This window comes from Hemiscyllium ocellatum, chromosome 12, assembly GCF_020745735.1.
Source record: "Hemiscyllium ocellatum isolate sHemOce1 chromosome 12, sHemOce1.pat.X.cur, whole genome shotgun sequence".
In the NCBI taxonomy this organism is placed as follows: domain Eukaryota; kingdom Metazoa; phylum Chordata; class Chondrichthyes; order Orectolobiformes; family Hemiscylliidae; genus Hemiscyllium; species Hemiscyllium ocellatum.
The window spans coordinates 3217956-3238286 of NC_083412.1; the positions used below are offsets into that span (position 1 = coordinate 3217956).

A 20331-nucleotide genomic window follows, 5' to 3' on the forward strand; every position below is an offset into this window, starting at 1 on the left:
TGAGCTCACACTTTTAAAAGCCTCCCATTTGCCAGTCATTCCTTTTCCTTCAAACACACTCACCCAGTGGATGGGAGCATGATGTGGAGGAGCTGGTGTTGGACTGGGATGGACAACGTTAAAAATCTCACAACACCAGCTTACAGTCCAGCGGGTTTATTTGGAAGCACTGGGTTTCATAGCGCTGCTTCATCAGGTGGTTGTCGAGCACAATACACAGACCCAGAATTTATAGCAACAGGATTGCAGTGTGATGGAATGTAATATCAAACAAATTTAGCTTAAGTTTTCATCTTTCAGAATGATCACCTGGACTTCGAAAGCTGGTGCTTTGAATTAAATCTGTTGGACTATAACCTGGTGTTGTGTGATTTTTAATTCACCCAATCGACCTCTGCTCGATCCTGCCAAATAGCCCCAAAATTAGCCCTGCTCCAGATTAAGAACTTAATCTGTCGACCTGCCTAATCTTTTTCCATAACTATGTTAAAATGAGGACAGTTGTGGTCATTGGACCCAAAGTGCTCTCCGACTGACACTTCAGTCACTTGCCTGACCTCATTTTCTGAGGGGAGGTCCCGTTTTCAGCTGCCTGAGTAGGATGGGGCTCTCTCTATTGATATAGGAAAGTTTCTGGGACACATTTGACAAATTCCACCCCATACAGGACTTTTACACTCTGGGTGGTCAGGCCAAACAGGGGAAGTTAAAATCTCCAACCAATACTATTCTATTATTTCTATAGGTACCTTCAATGTCTCTTCACATCTGCTCCTCTCGTACCCGCTGGCTATTTGGGGGTCCAGAACACCATCCCAGAAGACTGACCATCCCCTTTTTGTTTCTAACTTCTAGCCATACGACCTCATTTGATCACCCCAAAAGAGTATCGGTTGTCATGTCCTCCCCTATCAATAAGGCAGCTGCCCCTCCTCACTTACTTGTCCTTCTGTCACGCCTGTACCTTATGTATCCTGGAACACTGAGCTGCCAATCCTGCCCTTCTCTCAGCCAGGTTTCTGTTATGGCTATAATATCACACTCCCCAGAGCCAATCCATGCTCTGAGCTCGTCTGCCTTACCACTCAGGCCTCGTGTGTTGAAATAAATGTCCTTTAAACCAGAAGTCTTTTCCCTCCCTATACTGTGCCCGGATATCCGGGATAGGAAACTTGCTCTCGATGGCTGATGTATTTTCCCCTGACTGGTTGATGGTACCTCTCTTACTCAGAGTCCAAACCCCTGCCAAACTAGTTTAAACCCTCCAGTGTAAGACAAGCAAATCTCCACCCAGGGATACTGGTGCCCTTCTGGTTCAAGTCAAACCCCTCCCCCCCTTGTTCAGATTGCCTCTACCCCAGAAGAGATCCCAATGATCCAAGAACTGAAAACTCTACCCTTCCACCAGCTCCTCAGCCACACCTCCATCTGGCCTATCTTTCTATTTCTATCCTCACTGGCACGTGGCACTGGGAGTAATCCGGTGATCACAACTCTTGAGGTCCTGCTTTTTAACTGCTTTCCTCATTCCCTGTACATATTTCACAGGATCCCATCCCCTTGACAAATTATGTCATGTGAACCGATGTGCACAACGATCTCTGGGTATTTACCCTGTCACTTCAGAATGTTGAGTAACCGCTCAGAGACACTCTTGAGCTGAAAATGTATTGCTGGAAAAGCGCGGCAGGTCAGGCAGCATCCAAGAAACAGGAGATTCAACGTTTCAGGCATAGACACTCTTGACCCTGGTACCTGGGAGGCAGCACACCCTCCTGGGGTCGCTTGTCTGTCCCTCTCACAACTGAGTCTCCTATCAGTATCACTATCATTACAGAGGATCTGGCAAACAGAGTCTGTGAGGACAATCTGCAATTGGTTCCATATTTGGAAAATGAGAGTAAGTTAAAGTGATACAGTGAGAATTCATGGCCAGTGTGGTCCTGACAAGGGAATAGTAAAGGCAGCAAGACCAGCGAATACTGGTAAGCGATATCATGAGTTTGATGAAGAAAATGCAGTGCAATAAACTCAGGTGAAGCCATTCGAAAGCATAGATTGTGCAAGGGGGCTCCGTAAAAATTAGGGACAAGCAATGGGTCATTAAACATCCTTGTCAGATAGTGTTAAGGAAAATCCACAAGGTATTTTAGCAGGATAATTAGAATAAGAGAATTACTGGGTAAAGTGTGGAGCCTGTGAGAAACCAAAGGGACAATCGGTACATGGAGCCAGAGGAAGTAGGTGAGGTCTTCAATGAATACTTCCCATCTATATTCACACAGGAGAAAGACATTGTAGCCGGCGATTTCAGTTGGGATGGTGAGATTCTCAAACATATTAAGATCATTAAGGAGGAGGTATTAAATGTTTTCACAGGCATAAAAGGTGGAGAAATCCCCAGTGCCCAATGAAATGTATCCCACGCTGCTATGGGAGGTAAGGGAGGAGATTTCTGGGGCCCAGGTGGATATATTTAATACTTTGCTGGCCACAGGTAAAGTGCTGAATGACTGGAGGATCGCTAATGTGATTCCTTTGTTCAAGAAAAGCAGCAGGGATAGGCCAGGTAATTACAGAGCAGATAGTCTGACAGCAGGGGGAGGGAAATTATTGGGAACAATTCTGTGGAACAGAATGAATCAAAATTTGGAAAGGCAGAGATTGATTAGGGATACTCATCATAGATTTGTTAGAGTAAGATCCTTTCCCAAATTCAGCTGAGATTTTTACTTGAAATTACGATTGAGGATTTTGATGAGGGCTGTGCAGATGATGTGGGTTACATGGTGTTCATTACATCGTTTGACGAGGTCCCACATAGAAGGCTGGTCCAACAGACCAATGGGATCCAAGGCAATTTGGCAAACAGGATCCACAACTGGTGGAGGGCTGTTTTACGATTGAAATTCTTTCACCAACGGGTGTACCACAGGGATCTGTGCGGGAGCCATTGCTGTTTATTATATACATTCATCACTCTGATGTGACAGCAGAAGGTATCATTAATAGGTTTGCAAATGACATGAAAGGTGAGGGTGTTGTCCATAGTGAGGTGGAAGGTGCCAGGCTGCAGTCTGAAGGTAGAGGCTGGGACAGAATTTCAAGACAGGAACTTAAGTAGAAGCATCAGGAAAGAGCACAGCAGACATTGAGGGAAAACTGATTGATTAAAGTGCATTTATTTCAAAATAAAAGGCCTAACAATTAAGGCAAATGAAGTCGGCGCATGGATGGGAACATGGGACTGGAATACCATAGATATGGCAGAAACACAGCTGGGAGCTCAATGTTCCAGGGTACAGATTCCACAGGGAGGATAGAACAGGAGGTGAGAGAGGAGGGATGGAGATTTTGATCAGTGAAACATCACTGCAACACTTAGAGAGGATATTCCTGGGGAAAGACCAATGAAGCCATAATAGTGCAATTGAGAAATGGGAATGGGTCATCAGTTTGATATGACTGTACTACAGGCCCCCAACAGTCAGCGAGAGTTTGAGCAGCAAATATGTCTGGAGATCTAAGATATCTGTAAAAATTATAGGGTTGGAATGGTCAGGGATTGTAACTTGCCAAACCTAGTCTGGGACTGCCAGATTGCCCTGAGCTTGAATGGGTGGAATTTGTTAGGCATGTACAAGAAAAATGTCTCAGTCAGAATGTAAATGGTTGGACAGCAGGAAGTGGTAAAACCTGACCTCCCCTTGGGGAACAAGGTAGGGAAAGGGACTGAGGTATTAGTGGGGCAACACTTTGGCAAAGTGAGCACAATTGTATTAGTTTGAAAATAGCGATGGAAAAGCACAAGCCTGGTCCACAAGTTAAAGATCAAAATTCGTCTTGCCGCAATCCAGAAAGTATTAGTGAAGAGCTTTTGGCAATTGATTGTGGAGGCCAATTGCAGGTAAAGGGACGTCAGGCAGGTGGGGAGCTTTCAACCGAGCGATAAAATGAGAGTTCAGGGTCACCATATTTTTTTTAGTGTGAAGGACAATGCTGACACAAGTGGGATACACTGATGATTGGGGGCATTGAGGCTCTGGTCAAGAAAAAGGGGGCACGTGTCACATATAGGCAGCTGGATTAAGGGAATCCATTGAAGAAGATAGCGGGTGGAGTAATTAACTTAAGAGGGAAATCAGGAGGGCACAAAGGGGTCCACAAAAATCATTGGCAGATTAGGCTGAGGAAAATCCAAAGAGATTCTTCAAGTATGTTCTTCAGGACATTAACTAGGGGAAGAATATAGCTCCTTGATTACGAATGGGGCCATCCAAGTGTGGAAACACAGGAGATGGGTGAGACCTGAACAAAAATTTCATGTTTGAACTTAACTTGGATAAATACTGGGGAAGTCAGGGAATAAGGTACAGTGACGTCTTCAAAAGACTCCACTGAACAGAACAGGAGGTACTGAAGGTTCTAAAATGCATATAAGATGGACAAATCCTTGGGAACTAATCAAGTATATCCCAGGATATTGCGGGAAGCTCAGGCTGAAATTGTGGGGTCCCATAAAGAGATATTCCTATCACTGATAGCCATGGGTGATGAGCTGGAAGCCTGGAGGGTGGCTAAGGTTGTGCCAGTGTTTAGGAAAAGCTGCAAGGGAAAGTCAGGGACATCAACACCAATTAGTTTGATGTCAGCGATGCAGACATTGTTGGAAGTGATTCTGCGGTACAGGAGTTACATGCATTTGCAACGACAAGGATTGATTAGGGATAATCAGCACAGCTTTGGAACGCTGCATAGAATTCTGATCATCCTGATCTGGGAAGCATTTCCTGAAATTGCAAATGGAGCAAAGATTGACGAAGATGTTACTGATCCTGGAGGGTTTGACAGAAACGGAGAGGCTGGATAAGCTGGAAAGCATTCTGGGGGAATGAGTTAAATTTGGCAGATAGGTTTAAATCGAATGCGATGAATTTTCTACAGCACACACGTCTAAAAAAGCAACTGGAGAGACACTAGGGCTCCTCAAAGATCAGTGAAGCCATCCAAGTATCGAACCACAGGAGGTAGGAGAGAGCCTAAATGAGCATTTCATGTCAGAACGTACTGTGGACAAAGACTAGGCAACAAAGGGAAAGAAACAGTGATGGCTTGTAAAGAGTCTCCATGACAGAAGAGGTGGTGCTGGAGGTTTTAGAACACAAAGGTAGAGAAAGCCCTAGGTCCTGAACAAGTGTATACCAGAACATTGTGGCAAAGTAGTAGCAGGGACGCGAGCAGAAATATTTATATCATTGTCCTTCACATTTCCACTGGACGTAGGTGGCTGAGGGGTGACCGTATAAAGGTTTATAAAACCATGAGGGGTACAGGTAACCAACATCTTTACCCCAGGGTAGTGGAGTCCATAACTAGATGGGATTGAACTGCAGAAGGATAAGGTGTTAGCAATTCTGGCAAGTGCAAAAAAAGGTCCCCTGGGCCAGATGGGATTTATTCTTGGCTTCTCTGGGAGGCCAGTAAGGAGATTGCTGAGCCGTTGGCTTTGATCTTTATGTCGTCATTGCGTCAGGAATAGTGCCAGAAGGCAGAAGGACAGCAAATGTTGTCCCCTTGACCAAGAAGGGGAATAGAGACAACCCGGGGTAATTATAGAAGTGTGAGCCTTACTTCGATTCTGGGTAAAGTGTTGGAAAGGCTTGTAAAGGCCAGCATTTATAATCATCAGGAGATGAACACGTTGATGAGGGATAGTCGGCATGGTTTTGGGAAGGGTAGGTCATGCCTCACAAACCTTGTTGACTACTTTGAGGTGACCAAACAGGTGGATGTGGGTAAAGCAGAACTTGGTAGTGCAGATGAGCAGAGAGATCACTTTGTCCATGTACATGGATCATTGACAGTTGCCACCCAGTTTGTTAAGAAGGCATTCAGCATGTGAGCTTTTATTGGGACAGGGAATGAGTTTCGGAACCATGAGATAATGCTGCAGCTGTACAAAACTCTGGTGCGGCCGCATTTGAAGTGTTGCCTGTGGTTCAAGTCACCGCTTTAGAAGGATGTTAAAAATTTGGAATGTGTTCCGAGGAGTTTTACTACGATGTTACCTGGTACAGAGGGAAGGTGTCATGAGGAAGGCTGAGGGACTTGAACCTGTTTGTGTTTGAGAGAAGAGTTTAAGATCAATTAATTGAGACATATAAGACAATCAGAGGGTGACATGGTTTGGACAGTGAGAGCCTTTTCCCTCAGGTGGCGACTCCTAGCACGAGGGCAAATAGTTTTAAATTGAAGTAGTAATGAATATTAACATTAATTAATAGATATAGGACAGATGCCAGAGGTAGGTTCTTTACTCAGAATTGTCAGGCATGGAATGCATGGCCTGAAACAGTGGTAAAAGTGAGGTCTACAGATGCTGGAGATCAGAGCTGAAAGTGTGTTGCTGGAAAAGCGCAGCAGGTCAGGCAGCATCCAAGGAACAGGAAATTCGACGTTTCGGGCATAAGCCGTTCATCAGCAACACACTATTCCAGCAATACATTTTCAGCTCTGAAACAGTGGTAGACTCGCCAACTTTATGGGCATTTAAACAGTCATTGGATAGGCATATGGATGAGAATGGAATAGGGAAGGTTAGATGTGCTTCAGATTGTTTCCACAGGTTGGCGCAACATTGAGGGTCGAAGGGCCTATACTGCACTGTCATGTTCTATGTTCTGTGTTCTCGAGGGCATAAGTAGGAGATGGCAGAGGAAAAAACTTAAAAGGATTAGGAGGAGAAGATTTTCCACACAGAGTATGGTGCGGGTATGGAATAAGTTTTGAGGGGAAGTGGTAGAGAAAAGTACAATAACAACATGTAAAAGACATTTGTCCAGGTACATGGAGAGGAGAAGGTTTGAAGGGATTTGTGTTAAGTGCAGGGTAACGGGACTCGTTCAGGGATTCTGGTCAGCATGGACTAGTTGGATCAAAGGAACCGTTTCCGTGCTGCATGTTATTGGAGGAGGAGACTACTGAGATAAGGCACATAATAGACACTGAAGCAAATTATATTAATAGTGATGGTAGGCTGGAATGCACCATAATTCAAGTATGTGGAGGGAGGAGAGGGAAGGGAGGCGGTTACCGGGACTGTATCTGTTGTAGGAGTTACAAATTATTGAAGACACTAGTCACCAAGACATGCCATAGATAGAGTGTTGCAGAGTAGTGAGTCTTAACACAACAGAACTTACTATAGGGGTGTTGATTGAGCCTGGGGTGTGTCTGTACTGTGCTTCCTCTCCAGCACTGTATCTGTGCCATGTTTTGTTAGCCGATGTTTGGAGCTCTGTCTTTGCTCTCTGCTCTGTTCACTGTGAGTGATCTTACCTCACTGCGGGATTTATTTAAGACTCCAAATCTCCCTTCCCTTTATCTCCCTGGCTGATCAACCATCTTCAATGTGGCGATGGACGAGACAGCCAGCAGCTGGGAAGTCTATTGAGTCAGGACCTTCCTGAGTACCTACAGGAGTCAGAGGAATAGACTGTTTGGGAAATTAGAGTGATCTCGTGAGTGATACACACCGGGAATGGCACTAAGTCCAACAGAGATCTGAAAAACCCTGTCTCCATCCCTGGCGTGTGCTGTCCTGTCTCTCTGGAGTGAAGACTTCAATTGGCTCAGGATCTGGAGTAGCTGCAAGAGTGAGAGACGCTGACAGAGGCAGCAATTAGACCCTCACAGTGAGGGATACCACATGGAGTGAGACTGAGTGATATCACCAGAGGGCAGGAAGATTTCATAACGAAACAATCATGTAGGAAGAACAGGTTTAGGTTCCTGATGCCCTGGTATCAGTGCTCAGGAATGAGCAACCTTTGAGCAGGTGAAGTGATGGCTTCGTGGTATTACTGCGAGAGCATGTATCCGAAACCTCACCCAATGTTCATTGGAGGCAGGTTTAAATCACACCATCAGAAATGGTGGAATTTGCAATCATCATTTTTTTTTAATTGTAATTAACAATCTATGGATAAGTACGAAATCATTGCTGATGTCCAAAACAATGTTTGTTCATCAAAAATACACTAGGGGACATCTGCCATCCTCACGTGATCTGTACGACATCCCCACAGCAAAGTGTTTGCCTCTGAAATGGCTGAGCAAGTTACTCAGCTCAAGGGCAGCTAGGGCTGGGCAAGAAAGGCTGGTCAGCCAGAGATACCCACATCCCAGACCTGAGTTTAAAAATAAACCATTCGGATGGTCCCGCTGTAAATGTGCTGGGACCAGTGTCCTGAGCAATCACGTTGGTAGGTTTAGGGACAGGGCTTTAAACTGACAGAGAGGATCAGGGACAGGGTTCAGATGAAAGGAGCTTTCCAAATTCAAATAGAAAAGGTGAAGCTTTGGGACAGCATGGGGATGTGGCTGAAGACCAGCAGAAAAGACCAGGATGGGGCCAAGTTTAACTAAAACTGTACGTCAGCAAATCACTTTGTGACAGGAAATTGTAGGAAACAGTAAATTATGTTTTTTTTGTGTGGAATGGACAAAGTCTTTGCCATAAGGTAGATGGATTTGTGACACAGAGATAAAAGAGAGTTAGACACCAGGGTGTCGTGGTTACAGGGTGAAAAAAGGTGCACACAAATATTCAATAGTTCACAACCTTGCGCAAACTCAGGCAAAATGGACAACGCTAACAATAATGGGTAAGAAAGGCATTACAGAGAAAGCATTTGGCTGCAGATCATGAAGTAGGGTCAGTCTGAATGTAAATTCTGGCTACTACTTGCCAAGGACACAAGCAGCAGAACAGTTTTAGGCAACTGAATAGCATTTCATTGCTCATCACTGCATTAAACAGGAACTCATTGGAATTTTTAATAAAGGCATAATGACAATTCAGTGAAAATTCAAAATTCGTATAATCGTGACAATCACACTGACAACAGTGATATTGGAAGGGAAGTTCGGAGACTTTTTTCAGTGTTTCTTTAAATAACATTGTGCAACTGGCTAGGGATGTAACTATGTCAGATCGACCGTTGTGTGATGAAACTTAGTGAATGAGTAATGTCACCTGGAGAGATCCTCTGGGAAATTGTGATAAAGTGCAGTTTAAAGAAATATAAAATTTTTCAGTGAATCACAGAAAGGACAAGCTACAACTAAAAACAAAAATTGCCAATTACATGAGTTTGAGAGGAGAACTGACCAAGCGAAACAAGCTAAACAGACTGAAACATTAGTGTGTGTAAATGAACAATGGGAAACATTTGAAGGATATTCCATTGAAACAGATAAAACCTCAACAGAAACTCACACCTGTCCCTCACTCAGGACAAAATGGATCATATTAGATTATGAGGCTGAGAAGATCATCAAAAAGTACTTAAAATCTTGAAGTGAAAGATTTTCACTTCGGAGTAAGCTTTAAAGGGGTTGCAAAGGGTCTGTTAGCAGGAGGAGGGCAATTGGAAGAGGAATCCCTGTGAGGGTATAACATCACAATAGGCACAGGGAGAGATGAAGGTGCTGGAGGTGGTGAGAGTGTAACAGAGAGCGGTTAGGGCCTGAAGTGTGTTTCAAACTAAGTACGGATTGTTGCAGCTGGAGGGATTTGCAGAGGTAGGGAGGGACATATGTATTTTTATTTATTCATTTATGGCATGTGGATGCCACTGCCTGGCCTAACATTCTTTGACCCCATTCTTAATTACCCAGAGGGCAGCTCAGAGTCAGCCCTCTTATTGTGGGTCTGGAGTCACATGTTGGCCAGACCAGGTGAGAATATTTGTTGTTCTTCCCTAAAGCAGGGAAGTGAACCTGATGAGTTCTTCCTATTAATCAGCAATGTATTTATGGTGGCCTCACCAATGTCTTGTACAGATACAACATGAAATCGCAACTCTTACTCTCCATGCTCTGCCCAATGAAGGTAACCATCCCAAACGCCTGCTTCACCAGCCTGCCTGCCTGTGACGCAACTTTCAAAGAACTGTCTACCTGCATCCCTGGTAACTGATTGACAACACCACCCAGGGCCTGAACATTAACTGTACAAGTCACATCCTGGTTTGTTTCACCAAAATGGAACACTTCACATTTATCTAATTAAATTTTATCTGCTATTTTTCAGCCCACTCTCCCAGCAGTGCTGTTAATCTTGTTGTATCATAGATAACCTTCTTCACTGCCCACTTTACCACCAATTCCAGTGTCACCCAAGAAGATTACTTACCAGGAAACAAATATTCCCATCCAAACCATTTACCCAAATGACAAACAATAGCGGACCCACTACACCGCTGGTCACATGCCTCCAGTCAGAAAAACAACATGTCTCCCATCACCCTCTGTCTCCAACCATCAAGCCCAATTTTGTATCCAGTTGACTAGCTCCTCCTGAATGCCATATCCTTTTACACTGATCGGAGGTTGTTACCCATTTACCAAACAGAACATAGAACACAGAACAGTACAGCACAAGACCCTTCGACCATGATGCCATGCCAACCATTTATCCGACTATAAGACCAAACTAACTTCCATACCCTTCATTTTACTACCATCCAAGTGCTTCTCCAAGAGTCTATTAAATGTACCGAAAGTATCTAATTTTACTACTACCATTGTCAGTGCATTCCAACCACCTACCATTCTCTATCCTTTATCCATCCTCCATTCACCTTAAAATTATACCCCTTGTATTAGCCATTTATGCCATAGGGGAAAAAGTCTCTCACTATTCACTCTCTCTGTGACTCTCTTCATCTTGTTCACCTCTACCACGTTGTCCCACCCCTTTCTTCACTCCAATGAGAAAAGCCTTAGCCCCCTCAACCTTTCTTCATAAGAAATACCCTCCATTCCAGGCAGCATCCTGGTAAATTTCCTGTGTATGCTCTCTAAAACTTGCACATCCTTCCTGTAAACAGGGGACCAGAACTGAACACGATATTCCAAGTGTGGTCTCACCAGGATGCTATAAAGATGCAGTAAAACCTCACTGTTCTTAAAATCAATCCCCTTGCTAAGGAAAGCCAACACAACATATGCTTTTTAACAGCCCTATCAACGTGTGTGGCAACTTTGAGGGATCTATGGACATGGACACCTTGATCTCTCTGATCCTCCACACTGCCAAGTGTTCTGCCTTTCACACTGTATTCTGTATTCAAATTCCACCTTCCAGAATAAATCACTTCATACTTTTCCAGCTTGAACACCATTTGAGATTTCCAGCCCAGCTCTGTGTCCTGTCAATGTCCCATTGCAACCTACAGCAGCCCTCCACATTACCCACCACTCCACCAGATTGGCAAATTAACGAACCCACTCTCCAACATCCACATGCAAGTCATTTATAAAAATCACAGAGAGCAGCGTCCCAAAGCCGACTGTTACAGAACCCCACTGGTCACTGAGCTCCAGGCTCAATACTGTTTATCTGCTGCCATACTCTGTCTTTTCTGGGCCATCCAAGCATGTATCCAGACAGATAGATTTCCCTGTATCCCATGCCTCCTTATTTTCTGTATGAGCTTCAATATATTCTGCCATATCTTCAAAGAAATCAATAAGGTTTGTGATGCATGACCTGCCCCTCACAAACCCATGCTGACTGTCTAAAATTTAACTAAGATTTTCCAATTCTGTCTGTCAGAGTCCTCTCCAATAATCTGCACACGACAGACATTAGACCAAATCTGCAATTCCCAGAATTCTACCTCCGTAACATGGCCCGGACTCTACAAATCTTCCCTCCTCTGCCATGTTCCCAAAAAGGGCACTGGAGGGTGGTGGGGGTTACAGAGATCGGGAAGAATATCAGGACAGGAGAGTTTTGCAGACCGTAGGAGGGTTGCAGTGCAAAAGGAGAATTCAGTAATTGTGTGGTTACATGGTAATTAACGCATTTGAGGAGGGAGGGAGGGAGGATTGTAGCGAATTGAAAGCTTTCAAATTTAAGGTGTTTGATTAGGACTGCAAGAGGTTACTGAGTTGGGGAAGGTTTAAGCACTGGTGGATAATACAGAAAATGTGGTTTTGATTGCAATTTCAGGAAGAGGATGCAGGAAGCTGGAGAGTATGGGGTCTGAACGCGGTTACACAAATGGGAAGAGTTGTCAGGAGTGGAGGTGCTTACAGAGACAGCAATGGTCTGATCTGAAGCAGAGGAGCCAGATTGGGAGGAATGTGGGGACTGCAGGTGGTTTGACAGGGAGGGAGGACCATAGGCCCACAGGAGGTTGCAGAAATGTGGAGAGCTGTAGGGCCTGCAGGAGTTCATGGAGATGAGGAGGTTGGGAGGGATGGATCAGTTTACAAGGATAAGGATAGTGGGAGGACAGTGCTGGTTTATACTGACAGGTACTATTTAGGGAATGGAGCAGATTACAGAGATAATGTAGGTTGTCTAGGCTGGAAGCAAAAAACACACATATGGAGGGTACTCGTGACTGAACAGGTTGAGAGATGTCGAAATTCTTAGGTTCTGGTGTTATTTAGACATGGAGGATGTGGAATCGGACGGATTTTCCTGGAGATGAGAACAGCAATTTTGATTGGAGACAGTTACACAGCTAAAGGAGCATTAGTCATCTCCTCGAGTTTGGCCTAAGTGGGAAAGTGTTGTTGGGGAGGTTGTCGTTAACACAGATATAGGGGTGTAAGAGTTGGAGAAGTTTATGCAGATGAGTAGATGGGTGGAAATACTGGAAAAGCTTACACTGACAGGGTGGGTGATAGTGATGAGAGCATGTTACACAGACCGCAGTTCCTTTAGGAACTGAATTGGAACAGTCACAGGGCCTGGAGTGGGTTCAACAGATCGATGTGTGGCATGGACCTGATAAGGTCTCCACAGATTGATTCTGTCTTTAGGGCCGGAAGAGGTTCGGTAGATACGGAAACCTTAAACCCAATGTATACCATCTTCAATTGCCAGATCAGAGACTCAATATCCGTCATCAGCCAGGGATCCCTAAACCTGCCATTTTCCTTTCACCCTAACAGGTACATACTGACCGTGGATTTTCAGTATCACACTTTTAAAAGCCTCCCATTTTCCAGTCGTTTCTTTTCCTTCAAACAGACTCACCCACTCAACCTCTGCTAGATCCTGCTTCATGGCCCCAAAACTGCCTGTGTTTCAGCATAGCTCCTTAACCTGTGGACCTCTCCTATCATTTTCTGTAGTTATGTTAAAACTAACACAGTTGCGGTCACTGGACCCAAAGTGCTCTCCGACTGACACTTCAGTCACTTCCTCATCTTGTTTTCTCAGGGGATGTTCAATGTTGCGCCCACCTGAATAGAGTAGGACAGCCTATATATTGTCAAGGAAACTTTCTTGGACCCATTTGACAAATTGTTACCCATATGGTATTCTGAGGTCCCAAGTCAATCCAGGGGAAATTAAAACCTCCAATCAATACTACTCTCTTATTACTTATTCAACACCTATCTACAATCTCTCTACACATCTGCTCTTCTCATACCCGCTGGCTATTTGCGAGTCTGTAATACAGTCCAAACAAAGTGACCGCCCCCTTCTTTCTAACTCCCAACCATATGGCCTCATTTGATTACTCTTTAGGAGTATCCTCTCTGATCACTGTTGTTATGCTCTCATTTATCAAAAGCGCACTCCCCCTCCTCAATTACTTGTCTTTCTGTCACACTTGTACCTTCTGTATCCTGGAACACTGAGCTGTTATTCCTGCCCTTCTCTCAGCCATGTTTCTGTTATGGCTATAACATCCCAGTCCCCAGAGGCAATCCATGCTCTGAGCTCGTCTGCCTTACCAGTCAGGCCTCATGAAATAAATTTCCTTTAAACCAGAAGTCTTTTCTCTCCCTTGACTGTGCCCCTGGATATCCTGAATAGGAAACGTGCTCTCGGTGGCTGGTGGATTTTCCTCTGACTGGTCGATGGTCTCTTTATTTTTCAGAATCCCCATTGTCCAGGTCACTTCTACCCCAGAAGAGACCCCAATGATCCAAGACGTAAAAACCCTTCCCCCTCCACCAGCTCCTCAGGCACTCATCCATCCGGCTAGTCTTTTTACTTCCATATTCACTACGAGCGGCACTGGGAGTAATCTGGAGCTCACTGCCCCTGTAGTCCTGCTTTTTAACTTATTACCTAACTCCTAATACTCACTTGACCAGATCCCATCCAACTGTATCTATGTCATGTGTACTGATGTGCACAATTACCACTGGTTGCTTGCCCTCTCCCTGGAGAAAGTGGCAAAACCTGACCTCCCCTTGGGAAACAAGGTAGGGAAAGGGACTGAGGTGTAAGTTGGGAAGCACTTTGACAAAGTGACCACAACTGTATTAATTTGAAAACAGTTATGGAAAATGACAGGCCTGATCCACAAGTGAAAGATCAAAATTGGTCTGCCCCAATCCAGACGGTATTGGTCAAGAACTTTTAGCAGTTGATTGTGGAGAGTATTTGCAGGTAAATGGACCTCAGGCAGGTGGGAAACTATCAAAAGAAAGATAAAATGAGAGTTCAGCGTGAGGATATTTCTGTTAGTGTGAAGGACAATGCTGATTACAAGAAGGAAATTCTGGATGATTGGGGGTATTGAGGTTCTGGTCAAGATAAAGGCGTCCATGTCATATATGGCCAGCTGGATTCCTCAAAGAACATTGTGGGTACAGTAATACACTGAAGAGGTAGAGCAGGAGGGCAAGCAGGAGACCTGAGAAAATTTTGGCTGATAATGCTGAGGGAAATCCAAAGGAATTCGACATGAATACTAACGAGAGAAGATTAACTAGAGACAGGATATGCCCCTTGAAGATCAATGGGTTAATCCATGTGTGGAACCACAGGAGATGGGTGAGATCCTTGACGAAAATTTCACATCAGAACTTAAAGACTGGGGAAGTCAGGGAAATGAAGTCTTCAAAAGACTCCGCATAACAAAACGGGAGGTGCTGGCGATTTTAAAACGCCTAAAAAAAAGTCAAATCCCTGGAGCTAATCATGTATATCTGAGGACACTGGGGGAAACTCTGGAAGAATTGTCCCTTAAAGAGATATTTATATCAGTGACAGCCACGGGTGATGAGCTGGAAGCCTGGAGGGTGTTTCACGTTGTGCCATTATTTAAAACTGACGCGAGGGAAAGCAAGGCACCTAAAGACCAATTGGCTTGATGTTAGTGGTGCGTACGGTGTTGGAGGGGGCTCTGAGGGACAGTAGTTACATGCATTTCGAACGGCGAAGGTTAATTAGGGACAGTTGACACAAAGTACACAAGTAGTGTCTCACAAACTTGCCTGAGTTTGTTGTAGAGGTGACTAAGAAGATAGAAGAAGACAGAACAGGAGACTGTGTCTATACTGACCACAGCAAGGCATTGGACAGGGTTTAGCGTGGAACACTGGTTAGTAAGGTTAGATCACATGGTTTCAGGGAGAACTAGCCAACTGGATACAAAATTGGCTTGACAATAGGAGACAGAGTGGTGGGAGAGCGTTGTTGTGCAGACTGGGGGCCTATGACCAGCAGTGTGCCATAAGGAACAGTGCTGGGTCCACTGTTATGCATCATTTACAGAAAACATTTCAGTAAGAGCATAGGAGTCATTGTTAGTCAGTTTTTTGATAAACGTCCGGATAGAACACGGGTTATAGTGGGCAGGGAATACAGTTATTGAAGGGGATCTCGAACAACTGAGCCAGTGGCCAAGGAATGACCGATGGAGCTGAATTCAGGTGATGGATTCTGTCAAGACAAACCAGGGAGGACTAACACAGTTAATAGTTGGGCACTGGGCAGTGCTGTCGAACATAGATAGACCAAGGAATGCAGTTCCTTGGATGGTGCATCACAGGTGGACAAGGTGGGGAAAGTGGAATTTGGAACACTTGCCCTCATGGGTCAGCGAATTGAATACATAAGTTGGCACATCATGATACGGCTGTACAAGGCATTGCTGGGTCCCCAGTCGGAGTACTGTGGAGAATTCTGATCGTCCTGTTTTAGGAAGCATTTCCGGAAACTGTAAATGGAGCAAAGATTGATGAAGATGTTACTGATACTGGAGGGTTTTAGAGAAACAGAGAAGCCGGATAAAGCTGGAAAGCAAAATGGGGGGATGAGATAGCTTTGGCAGATAAGGTTAAGGAGATTGCAAGAAAATTCTACAGCACACAAGTACAAAAACGCAACTAGAGAGACAATAGGGCCCTGCAAAGATCAATAAGGACATCCATGTGTGGAAACCACAGGAGATGGGTAAGACCCTAAATGAACATTTTGTCAGAAATTACTGCAGACAAGTCAGTTAAAGAGACAGTGATGGCTTGAAAAGAGTTCCCATTATAGAAGAGGTAGTGCTGGAGGTCTTCAAACACAAAGGTAGAGAACGCCTTAAGTCCTGAATAAGTGTATCCCAGAACATTGTGATAAGTAGTGGCAGGGACAAGAGCAGAACTATTTGTATCATTGTCCTTCGATGATACAAGTCGCAGGACGATGATTAAAACCACGAGGGATACAGGTAAGGTGATTAGCCAGGGCAGTGGAGTCCATAACTAGATTGAATTGAAGTACAGAAGGGGGAGGTGTTAGCAATTCTGCAAAGTCTAAAAATAGATAAATCTATTGGCCGGATGGGATTTATCCTCGGATTCTCTGGGAAGCCACGAAGGAGATTGCCAAGCCTTTGATTTTGATCTTTTTGTCATCATTGTTTACAGGAATAGTGCTAGAAGGCTGGCGGATAGCAAATGTTGTCCCCTTAGATTAGATTACTTCCAGTGTGGAAATAGACCCTTCGGCCCAACAAGTCCACACTCACCACATCTGATGAGATTTATTAGAAAGTTACCTGGTACGGAGGAAAGGTCTTATGAGGAAAGGCTGAGGGACTTTAAGCTGTTTTTGTTCAAAAGAATGTGTTTGAAGTCAATTAATAGAGACATATAAGATAATCAGCAGGTGAGATGGGTTGGACAGTGAGAGCCTTTTCTCTTGGGTGGCGATGTCTACCAGGAGGGGAGATAGCTTTAAATTTAGGTAGATGCTAATATTAATAAATAGATATGGGACGGATGCCAGAGGTAGGTTCTTTATTCAGAATAGTCGGGGCATGGAATGCATTGCCTGCAACAGTGGTAGACTCGCCAATTTTAAGGGCATTTAAACGGTCGTTGGATAGGCATATGGACATGAATTTGAATAGTGTTGGCTACTTGGGCTTCAGATTGGTTCCACAGGTTGGTGCAAAATCGAAGGCCGAAGGGCCTGCATTGCGCTGTCATGTTCTGTGTGCTAGTGGGCATAAATATGAGATGGGAGAGGAAGCACTTAAAAGAGATTTTAGGAGAAAAATTTCTACACAGACGATGGTGCAGTTATGGAATGAGCTTCCAGGGGAAGTGGTAGAGAAAAGTACAATTACAACATGTAAAATACATTTGGGCAGGTACTTGGGAGGAGAAGGTTTGAAGGGATCCGGTCAAATACAGGGAAACGTGACTTGTTCATGGACTCTGGTCAGCATGGACTAGTTGGATTGAAGGATTGTGCTGCATGCCTCTGTCTCCAGTTATTGGAGGAGGGGACTACTGAGATAAGGCATGTTGTCGACACTGAAGCAAGTTACAGCGATAGGGATGGTAGTCTGGAATGCAGTACATTTCAAATATATCGAGGGACTATTGAGATAGGAGGAGGTTACAGAGATATAAACTGTTATAGGAGTTACAAATTATTGAAGACACTGGTGTACAAGACATGCCATAGATAGTGATGCAGAGTAGTGAGTCTTAGTACAACAGAACTTAGACTGGGGCGGTGATTGAGCCTGGGGTGTGTGTGAACTGTGCTCACCCTCCAGCACTGTATCAGTGACATATATTGTCAGCCGATGTTTGGAGCCCTCTCGTTGCTCTCTGCTCTGTGCACTGTGAGTGATCTTACCTCACTGCAGGATTTATTGAAGGCTGCAGATCTCCCTCTCTTTTGTCTCTCTGGCTGACCAACTATCTTCAATGTGATGATGGACGAGACACCCAGCAGCTGGGAAGTTAATCGAGTCTGAACCTTCCTGAGTACCTACAGGAGACAGGAATAGGCAGAATGGGAATTGTGCTGCCTCGTCTTTCTTCAGAAGAGAGAAACAGACAGAGACAGACAGAGACAGAGACAGACAGAAAGCAAGATCCTAAGTGATATCACCAGAGTGCTGGAAGATATCAGGATCACACAACTGTGTTGGATTGACAGGTTTTGCTTCATGATGCACTGGTATAACCGGTCAGGAATGAGCAACCTGTGAGCAGGTGAAGTGATGGCCTCGTGGTATTATTGCTGGAGCATGTATCCCAAACCTCTGCTAATGTTCGGGGGATACAGGCTGGAATCCCAGCATCAACAATGGTGGAATTTGAAATCACTAATTTTAAAAATAGTAATTAACAATCGACAAGTAAGTATGAGACCATTGCTGATGACCAAAAAACCCAAACACTTGCCCTTTCGAGAAGGACATCTGCCCATCCTCATCTGATCTGCACGACATACCCACAGCAAAGTGTTTGCCTCTCACTGACCCGCTGAACTGGCTGAGAAAGATATTCAGCTCAAGGGCAGCTCCGGCTGGGCAAGAAAGGCTGGTCAGCCAGAGATACTTCATCCCATGCCTGATTTTAAATATAATCCTTTTGGATGGCCCCACTGGAACGGTGCTGGGACTATTGTCCTGGCCGATCATGTCGGTAGGTTAATGGCCAAGGGTTTAAACTGCCAGAGAGGATGCAGGGACAGCGTTCAGGTGAAAGGAACTTTCCGAATCCAAAGGGAAAATGTGACACACGAAAACAGCATGGGGATCTGGCTGAAGATAAGCAAAAAGGAACAGGATGGGACAGAGTTTAAGTAAAATTGTACGTCAGTGAATAGATTTGTGACAATAAATTAAGGAAAGGAATACTTTTAATTGAATGGACAAAGTCGATGCAATAAGGTGGATTTGTGACAGAGATAAAAGAGATTTAGACACCAGGGAAATATGGATACAGTGTGAACAAAAATATTCAGTGGTTTACAACCTTGCCGATACTCGGGCAAAATGTGTAATGCTAACAATAATGGATAACGAAGACATCACAAAGAAAGAATTTGGCATCAGAACATGAAGTCGAGTCAGTCTGAATGTAAATTCTGGCTACTACTTGCCAAGGACACAAGCAGCAGAACAATTTTAGCCAACGAACTTTATTCCATTGCTCATCACTGTATTACACAGGAACTCATTGGATTTTTAATAAAGGCATTGTGATAATTTTGGAAAACTTCAATATTTGTATAATCTGGACCAATCACACGGAGAACATTGATATTGGAAGAGGAGTTCGGTTATTTTTTTTTCAGTGTTTCGCTGTGCAACAGGCTAGGGATGTAACTATGTCAGAGCGACCGTGTGATGAAACTTAGTGAATGTGTAACGTCACCGGGAGAGATCCTTCGGGAAATTGTGATAAAGTACAGCTAAATACACAAAATGTTTTAAAGTGAATCACAGAAAGGACGAGCTGCAACTAGAAACAAAAATAGCCAATTACATGAGTTTGAGAGAAGAACTGACCAAGGTAAACAGCCTAAACAGACTGAAATATGTGTTTGTAAATGGACAGTGGAAAACATTTCAAGGAACAGTATAAAACACTCAACAGAAGGACATTCCATTGAAACAGTAAAACCCTCAGCAAGAAATCCCCACTGGTCCCTCACTCAGGACAAAAGGGATCATACTAGATTATGAGGCTGAGAAGATCAGCACAAAATACTTAAAATCTTGAAGTGAGAGAGTGCTTTAGGAGTAAATGTTAAATGGATTGCAAAGGGTCTGGTAGCAGGAGGAGGGCAGTGGGAAGGGGAATCATTGTCAGGGTTTAATGACACGATAGGAACAGGGAGAGGTGAAGGTGGGAGGTGGTGAGAGTGTTATAGAGAGTGGTCAGGTCTAGAATGGTGTTACAAAACCAGTACGGATTGCTGCAGCTGGACTTGTTTCCAGAGGTACGGAAGTGCATAGGTCTTTTTATTTATTCATTCGTTGGATGTAGTTGTCACTGCCTGGACGAACATTCTTTGACCCGACTGCTAATTACCCAGAGGGTAGCTCAGAGTCAGCCATATTGCTGTAGGTCTGGATCAGATTCCTAAAAGGAGGTAAGTGAACCAAATGAGTTCTTCTTACTGAACAACAATATTTTTATGATAGCCTCACCAATGTATTTTACAGATGCACCATTACATGCCAACTCTTACTCTGAATGCTCTCCCCAATGAAGGTAAACATCCCAAATGTCTGATTCACCAGCCTGTCTACCTGTGAC

The 20331-nt window shown here is 44.2% G+C and overlaps 1 long non-coding RNA gene across 1 annotated transcript in view; it reads right to left on the reverse strand.

Annotated features, from left to right (window-relative positions):
* Positions 1 to 17917: 17917 nt before the first annotated feature.
* Positions 17918 to 20331, reverse strand: part of LOC132820645 (uncharacterized) — a 33765-nt gene continuing 31351 nt past the window's right edge. The window contains exon 3 of the long non-coding RNA XR_009645226.1: positions 17918 to 18046. This is a non-coding gene — a long non-coding RNA (uncharacterized LOC132820645). The remainder of the gene's footprint in view (positions 18047 to 20331) is intronic.